We start from the raw sequence: 7,984 nt of genomic DNA on the forward strand, positions 1-7,984 counted from the left end.
CTTGTCATGAGTGCTCCACTGTTAAACAGACAATTACTCAGACATAAGATAGTTTTGTAATAACATTTGACATAAACATTAAAATATGTATTTCTTATTATTGATTGTCTTCTGTGACTATGGAAGGCTACTGGTGAAATAAAAGCAGTCATATAACTCCTAGGCAGGTGCGGTGATGGAAGAGAGAGGCTTAGTCCTCCTTGTCTCTGATTAACTTTTGCAAATGCTGTACATACTCCCTGCTCACAGGTGTTACTGTCAGCCTGCATAGCTCCTCTTTCAATTTAAGGTAGGGCTACAGATGCCCTGCTGTTATCATTTTCTACATGGCCATAACCCTGTCAGCATGCTTTGGAAATTCACGTATTATCAACCAAATAACACTGGTTTCTGAAAATGACCAGTTCCATTTACATTTCATAATCTGTTGAAAGGAAAAACGTTTGCGTCTGAGTAAGAGAAGGAAGGAGCTGTCAACCCTGTTTTGTGATTACTGCCCACAAATGTTCTCACGTTTTGCTTTAGAAAAGTGTTCTGACAAAAATATTAGCACTAATAGAACAGTATGCATATGTTCTCAGAGTATAATTAGTGTAACTTTATCTCATGAGTTAGCTCAGGGCTCTACCCAATGATTTTAATGAGGTTTGGGGTTGCTCAGCACCTCACAGCAGGCGCTCAGCATGCAGAAGGAAGACAACATAAAACACTTTTGCTCACATGAGGTACAAAGCACCATCAGTATTTGTCCAAGGAGTCACAGAGTCTCAGTGCCTGCAGCATCAAGCCTTTCCTTCTCCACTGAATGTCAGAAAATGTTCCTTTCTCAATCACACTGTATCAGCATCCTCCAACAGATGCACCCTACAAACGGCAATCTGTATTGGCATTCTGCTTTCACACAAGAAGTGAAACTTATTTGCCCTGGCTTAAGTGACTGCATTACCCTTTCCTCCCTGCTCCGGCAATAGAGAGAACTGCCTCCAGAGAACAATGCTTTATTCACATGCTGGTGCCAAAAATTAGGTGGGATGGATCCCATCCAAGTTGTCCACTGTCTTTTATTCGCTCTTTACAAGGTTTCTTTTCATTACATGAAGTCTTACACGGGATTTTTTATCAGTCAATATGACAGAAAGAAGCCCATTTCATTTACAGACCACCAAGGAGAAACATGTCTATTCTTACATAAATTCTGGATTTGTAAAGTTTATATTTATTTACAAATGCATATATAATCCAGGAAATGTGCTTTGTTCAAGATTATCAAATGGATACTCTTTCTAAAATTGCAGTATGTTGCAATTTTATACTACAGGATGAAGTGGACACTGACAAAACTAATTCTTTCAATTTAAGAGACACGGATAGACTCCTGACAAATCTAGGAGTGGCCAAAATGATCTCAGAGGGAAATAAGAAATGGAAATTAACTAGGGGTGTCTTCTATGTACAGAACATCCTGTTAGTATTTAGCCTATTTTAAACGTTCCAGTCCAATTTTTTTGTTCTCTGCTGTGTTTCATTCTTTTCTTTTTGGTTGTTTGCCATAACTGTTATCTCTCAGGTAAAGAAATTCAGGAAATGTTGCTGACAAGAGGCCCAGATTTTACTTTTATCACCCTACCATTTCTTTTGCACACAAGTGAATAACGTTTTAGAGGTCTCACATACTCGCTGTACTGAATGAATGCCCAGTTTCTGAAAGCTTTCATGCAACGTGTCGTACCATGAAGAGAAAAACGTACTTGCTCTCTGAATACCTCTATTCTGTAGGAGTGAAATATTCTGGGTTTTAGAGGCTTATGTATTTTTTCTGCTAATTATTATTAAAGAAAGATGCAATACAGCATGAAATATTACATATATAAGATTTATAATATGTATCATATATATTATCTCTATCACATAATATATATATGCGTGTGTATACGTATCGTATTTACACATAAGTATATATATGTGTATTCATAGTATTTAAGCATACACATACACATATATTCCAAGTTATAGCTGAGAGCTGGAGAGAAAGTCTCTCTCTCTTTCTACATGAAGTGAGAAATTTTATCTCAACATCCTTCAGGTTTCTTCCTCAAAAAAAATGAATACAGGAGTATTTTGAAACTCTTTGAAACTCTTCCTATTTCGCTGAGTCACAGTACTAGAATTACATAAGAAGAAAAATAGACGAAGCCTGTTCTTTCTATATTTCTGTCTTTGTATGTAAGACAGAGGAACTATGATCTCTGCCCTATATCTTTTCTGCATAGAATAGAGCTACTAGAGAATATTCAGGTCTTTTAAAATGTAAGATGAATAAAATAGCGGTAGCATTTATTTGTTATAGATTTCATTGAATACATTTATTTGAGTAAGCCTGTTCTAGTGAAGCAAGTGTTACGAATTTTATTCTTCAGGAATACAACCATGCAACTTAAGTAATCACTCTTAACTAAAACACCAGAAAATCTTAAACTCACCTGTAAAGTTTCATATTAAGCAACTATTGATGGAAAGTTTCTATTTATTTAATTTTATTTGTAAAAGCCCAGTACGCATTTTTTTTCTCTGTGTTAAGCCTATATATCACATAAACTGTCAAAGCTATAGCTAAACACAACATTAATTATCTTATTTATTTGTCAGTGGCACATATATAAGAGAAAATCAAATACTCCAGTCCTTAGTTTTTCCCTCCATGCCTTCCCAAATAAGTCTGGATTCGTGCAGTTTCTTGACTAGGTTAGAAGGAAGGGCAACTGTCCATCATCTAGCAAGCCACATTTTGGCCAGTTGCCAAAGCCTTATAAAGGTGCAGACAGTTCTTGACATGCTAAAAGCACCTGTGAACAAACTACTTCATGATGATGACTCAAACCCATTTTGTCTTGAAAGATAGTGTGGGTTGCTGTACTGGTCAGTGATGCCCAAACACTTGCCAATCTTGACTTAAAAGTTTTTTTCAGTATTGCGTCCTTTAAAAATTGTAATGCTCTTATACTTCAGTATCCGTGGCTGTTATCTGGCAGGCTCTGGTACAAAGCTAAATATTGTCAGCACTGCTGAAACAGAATGATGAAGCATTGTTCCCTGTTGGATGATAAAGAATAGGAAATCCTTATTATCAGTCTATGGAAAAATAATTTCCTTTAGAACCTCAGTGCCAATAAAATAGTCTGAATGAGGATTATTTTTGTCCATGCACTAAGATTCTGAAAGCAGAAAAGTACATTTTTTTTACCAGAAGCTGAGGACTGGTATGAAGTTTAACATCTCAGTGTCATCTTCATATGATTGAGTGATGGCTACCTCTGATTATTAATGCAAAAGTGATCAATAATAGTCCCTGTAAAAATATCCAGAATACGTCACATCTGCTCGTGACTTCTCTGAAAATGACTGAAACAGAACAGCTCAAACGTGGTTTTCTTTGGCAATCACTAAGTCAAATGAAATTGCTTTTCTCCTTTTGTTCTGTCTAAAGCCAGACTTCCTGAATATTTTTTACAGTGTTTTCTCTGTTACTCTTTACCTTCTCACTGAGATCACCTAGCATCACGTTAAGTTCAATATATTATATATTAGTAATTTATGGGCAAATTAATTATGTATACCTGAGACATCCTATAATCTTTTACCCCTTAAGATTTTTGTCATGCAAGTGGATAGAAGGGGAGATGCCTGGGAATACATAGCCCTACTCATGAAGAGCTCCGAGATGCAAGATGCTGGTCCCTGTTCTCAAAACAGTATTTGAATAGGGTATAAATGAACCAAATAAGTCTGTTGTTTTCCCAAATGAGGCAATAAATGCTGATGTCTTGGAGCATAGAAACAGTACATTTATTTTCACATTTGTGAAATAGCAAGCATTTATTTGGATGCATGTCATTAGGGCTAAGTGAATGGTCTGTAACCAGACAGAAACCGGAGAGCTATCCATTCAGAATTCAAGGGCTTAAGCTGTGTTACTCAAAATAGAATTTCACAAATATTTCTGAATATTTTATGATCTTTAGGAATGAACACAAGTTCATCTATCTGCTAGTTACATAACACTGTCACTCTTACAAAAATAGAAAGTACAAAAACTTAAGCTCTGCAAAAGGTATAGCTACCCACAGTGTTCCAGTTTATAGGCTCAGTCCTCCAACGCAATGAGCACTTTGGTCCCAGTCCAGCAAACTACTCCAGTATCTGCTTAACGCTATGCACGTGAATAACTCAGTTATTCTAAACTGCTACTAAAGCTATATGGAATAATCAGAAGGTCCTGATATCAATCATAGATAACAGCTCTTCTTTACTATCTCCCTGAAATGTTAGCATTATTCTTAACCTAATTCACTAGAATTTTATATACCACCATTCATAAAAGTTAGCATGTAACATACTGTACTCAAATGTGAGAGGACTACAAAATGGGTAAACTTTTTTTTGCCTCTCTTACCAGTTTCTTCCAGGAAGAGATGATTCCAGTAGCTGGAGGAGGTTGTTAGAATTTGAGCAGGGGCTAAAGGAGATACAAGTCCCCTCTCTCCACTATCTGTACATAACGCAATGTATGCTGCACGTCACTTAACTGTGAGATACTGTCTTTCTCCCAGCTTTAAGGGGTGAATGCAAAGCTTGTCACTATCTGTGCTCATTAGCAGAGTGAGGCTACTGCAGTCAAGAAGGCTTATGGTGCACTCAAAATGTGCTATTGAGGCTGTTCCAGCATCCTCACCCTCAGAGCTTCCAAAAAACTGTCTGAACCAGGCAGGAGTTTTGTCCATGGCAGTAAAATTCCTCTCTCTTTTCCCCATGCCATTTGACCTCATAACATCAGAAACAGTTTGAAATTCACGTCAGGTTTGGCCTTTACTTATACGCAAGTAGTCTATCATCGCATTAATTGTGCTCTGTGATGCATGTTATTATTACAAATACTTCATCAACATTTTGCGTGTTTCACATGATGAATGTGGGCTAACACATTATGCCATTTTCTGTGTGCATCATGAAGCTGCTCCCTTCAATCAGTTGTTGCATTCCCTGTTATTTGCTTTCTTGCTATCTATCCATCCACGTATAATATGACACATTTCCTAATTTCAGTATGAAAACACAAGAGCCTTAAAATTTTCACACATCTCCAGAGCACCCTAGGTTACTTTTTACCTAAAACAACATTCAGAAGGCTGTCACAAAGAAAGTTAAAGTGAAATGTTAAAAGCTGTAAGGATGAAAAGCTGTACATGGTAGATACAAGATTCAGTGCACGGTAACTCCCTCTTAATAAACAAGCAAAGATCAATTGGAAGGAAAATTTCCCTGCATTTGAAATTTAACTGCCATGCATCCACATCCTACACATAACTGTCAGAAAGGATGTCTAAATCTGTCCTCATTTATAACATGTGTTGTGACAGGATTTGACAGTCTCTGAAAGAGCTATAATTGCCACCTAAACATCCAGCATTTTGTCAACTGCGATCATGTTTAGGGAAAGCATTTATTTCACTTTAAAAAATCTAGCATTTTTTCTTTCTTCTGAATGAGATGACAGATTTTTTTTTTCCCTTTTCACATTAGAGGTTGCGAGTCAGATTTAAGGATTTTTTTTTTTGGTTCCTTTTTTCCTTTCAGTATTTTTCCAGTGACAGAAGTTGGAACTTTTCAGTTTAAAAGAAGAATGATTAGCTTGAGGAAACCAGTAGCAGTTTAACAGAAGTACCATAAGGACATCTCCCAAGATACAGACTTCACTGAAATTTTCTGAACATAGGGCTGGTTTTGATAGGTGCTCTGCTGAATATCACAAAAGGAACCAAAGCAAAAAAGGGAAGAGTATCCATATATGTGATGTTTGGTGACTCAAAATAAATGTTATGTAGTTTTAGTCCACTGGATCCTATAGCAAACATAAACATTGTTGCAGGATGGTGATGGGAGCTGTTGATAGTATATTCCTATGTCATGATGGAAACTGTTGGGATGAGGCAGAAAGAATATTTTGGATGAGGGAAACAAGACGTGTCTCTCAGACATTAACAGTCTACATCGTTGGGACTGCAACTAGTGCATAACTGATAACTTTCTTGATGGTTCAGAAATACTCAAACTCTTACCAGGCCTAGGAGTTTATGTCTTAATTGCTTTCTTAGAGTTCTGAGCACTAAAAGTCACAGCTACTAGAGCAAAAATTCTCCAGCAACATTGCTTTAATTCACTCTGGCACTGTTCATGATTCTTCTGCATTTGTTTACCCGCAATCAAATTTTATTCACAGGAATGTTTGCAAAATTAAATAACAATCTGTGCTTTGGAGAGCTTTGATAGTAGAACTGGTACTTTTTCATACATAATGGATGCAGCAGGGACACAGAAGCAGGACTGTATGCAAAGAGCAGGTGCCCCCAGATCTACTCATGCTTGCCTGGCCCGCCCTTGCCAGGTGCACTATTGGTGAGAGGTGTTTGCCACCTGATGTGTCTGCACTGTGCCACTTTTGAGGAAGAACATGGTTAATTCTTCATTTGTTGGCTAGAAGGGTCAGTAAATGCACTAAACCTTTCCTCCTGACTGGAGTTTGAGAAAAGGACTGAGAAACAAAACTAAAAAGATTTGCTATACAAGTGAGAGCACAGGTTTGCATTAAGTAACTTGCTCCACTTGTTCAGGCTGAGAGAGTCGGGGTTGTTCAGCCTGGAGAAGAAAAGGCTCCAAGGAGACCTTATAGTGACCTTCCAGTACCTGAAAGGGGTGTACAAAAAAGTTGAGGAGGGGCTTTTAACAAGGGCATGTAGTGATAGGATGAGAGGGAATGTCTTTGAATTGGAAGGGGGGAGATTTAGATGAGATATTAGGAAGAAATTCTTCATAATGAGGGTGGTAGGCACTGGCACAGGTTGTGCAGGGAGGCTGCAGATGCCCCCCTTCTCAAAGTGTTCAAGGTCAGGTTGGTTGGGTCCCTGAGCAGCCTGATCCAGTGGGAGGTGTCCCTGCCCATGGCAGGAGGGGTGGAACTGGATGATCTGTAAGGTCCCTTCCAACACAAACCATTCTATGATCAGTGAAAGTTGGAGGAGAAAATATTAGAAACACAGGACAAATTTAGATGCTGACATTGCAGTCAGATATTCAGAAGCTTTAAATGCCTTTGTAACTGAAGACAGATGGATGCCTCATATTTTGCCAGCTAGTAACACCTTCCAGAAAATAAATAGTTTCATCATCTCTCTATTACTCCACACTGTGCAGTTTTTAAACATAGCACCCTGAATGACCTAAAAAATTATGATGGTAGAGAGCACTTGGAAGAGAGAAATGCTAACACAAGTGGAGCGAATGGAAGTACTTTCTGTGGGAGTGAGGGTGAGGTAGAACCACGAAGAACACATGCAGAAGCTGGCAAGAGAAGACAAAGGGATACTGAACTAGGACTCTAGGGAAAAGGGCAGTAAGTTCTTGACAGGGTAGTCAACAGGGGGAGGTATGAGATTTCAAAAAGTTTTTAAGACAGATAGGAATGAAACATGGTACTTCAGGCTGAGATTTCAAGAAGTCTCTAATAAATCATATGCTCAGCACCTTCAGGAAATGCAAAGTGAGTGACAGCACCTCTTCAATATTCAGATTCAAAAATTCAGAATTTATCATCTTATGTATTATCAACAAGTACCTATAAGGAGTATTGATAGAAAAAATACATTTTACAAATTCTTAATAGATTGTTTTCCTTTTGAATGGAAAAAAGAATATTTCTGCCTTTCACTGATAAAATGTGAATAATTTTAAAAAATTACCTACATTTACCTGTCTGGTCAACTCTAACACCTGTGTATTATAGTAATTAATGAAATTATTGTTTCTTTCTCACTGTGTTTTAATTTTTATGACTCCTTTTTATGATTCAGATAGGATCTCAGCCTGCAATGGGAATAAATCCAGGAGATGACAGCAAGCAGAAAGAGTTATTTCAAGGTTTCTTCTGAAAGCA

This window comes from Phaenicophaeus curvirostris, chromosome 6 (genome assembly GCF_032191515.1).
Source record: "Phaenicophaeus curvirostris isolate KB17595 chromosome 6, BPBGC_Pcur_1.0, whole genome shotgun sequence".
NCBI classification, from domain to species: domain Eukaryota; kingdom Metazoa; phylum Chordata; class Aves; order Cuculiformes; family Cuculidae; genus Phaenicophaeus; species Phaenicophaeus curvirostris.